Consider the following 1,128-nt stretch of genomic DNA (forward strand, 5'->3'; position numbering starts at 1 on the left):
TTCTTTTTTTTTTTTTTTTTTTTTTTTTTTTTTTTTTTTTTTTTTTTTTTTTTTTTTTTTTTTTTTTTTTTTTTTTTTTTTTTTTTTTTGAGCTGGAGTCTGACTCTGTTGCTCAGTCTGGAGTGCAGTGGCTCGATCTTGGCTCACTGCAGCCTCTGCCTCCCAGATTCAAATGATTCTCCTGCTTCAGCCTCCCAAGTAGCTGGGATTACAGGGGTGCACCACCATGCAAGGCTAATTTTTTTTTTTTTTGAGATGGAGTCTTGCTCTGTCACCCAGGCTGGAGTGCAGTGACATGATCTTGGCTCACTGCAACTTTCGCCTCCTTGGTTTAAGTGATTTTCCCGCCTCAACCTCCTGAGTAGCTGGGATTACAGGCATGCACCACTACACCCAGCTAATTTTCTGTATTTTAGGTAGAGATGGGGTTTCACCATGTTAGCCAGGCTGGTCTCGAACTCCTGACCTCAAGTGATCTGCCCGCCTTGGCCTCCCAAAGTGCTGGGATTACAGGTGTGAGCCACTGTACCCGGCCTAATTTTTGTATTTTTAGTAGAGATAAGGTTTCGACATGTTGGCCAGGCTGGTCTTAAATTCCTGACCTCATGTAGATCCATTTACCTTGGCCTTCCAGAGTGCTGGGATTACAGGCGTGAGCCACCTCACCCAGTCCCAGCTAATTTTTGGAATTTTAGTAGAGACAGGGTTTCACCATGTTGGCCGGGCTGGTCTTGAGCTCCTGGCCTCAAGTGATCCACCTACACTGGCCTCCCAAAATGCTGGAATTACAAGCGTGAGCCACCTCGCCCAGCCTACTAACCACATTTTGATTTAGAAATGAACTATGGTCGGGTGTGGTGGCCCATGCCTGTAATCTTAGCACTTTCGGAGGCCGAGGCAGGTGGATCACATGAGGTCAGGAGTTCAAGACCAGCCTGACCAACATGGTGAAACCCTGTCTCTACTAAAAAACAAAAATTAGCCGAGCATAATGGCAGGTGCCTGTAATCCCAGCTACTTGGGAGGCTGAGACAGGAGAATCGCTTGAACCCTGGAGGAGAAGGTTGCAGTGAGCCGAGATTGTGCCACTGCATTCCAGTTTGGGAAGCTGAGAGACACAAAGTCTCA

Source organism: Cebus imitator, unplaced genomic scaffold (assembly GCF_001604975.1).
Source record: "Cebus imitator isolate Cc_AM_T3 unplaced genomic scaffold, Cebus_imitator-1.0 Scaffold1773, whole genome shotgun sequence".
In the NCBI taxonomy this organism is placed as follows: domain Eukaryota; kingdom Metazoa; phylum Chordata; class Mammalia; order Primates; family Cebidae; genus Cebus; species Cebus imitator.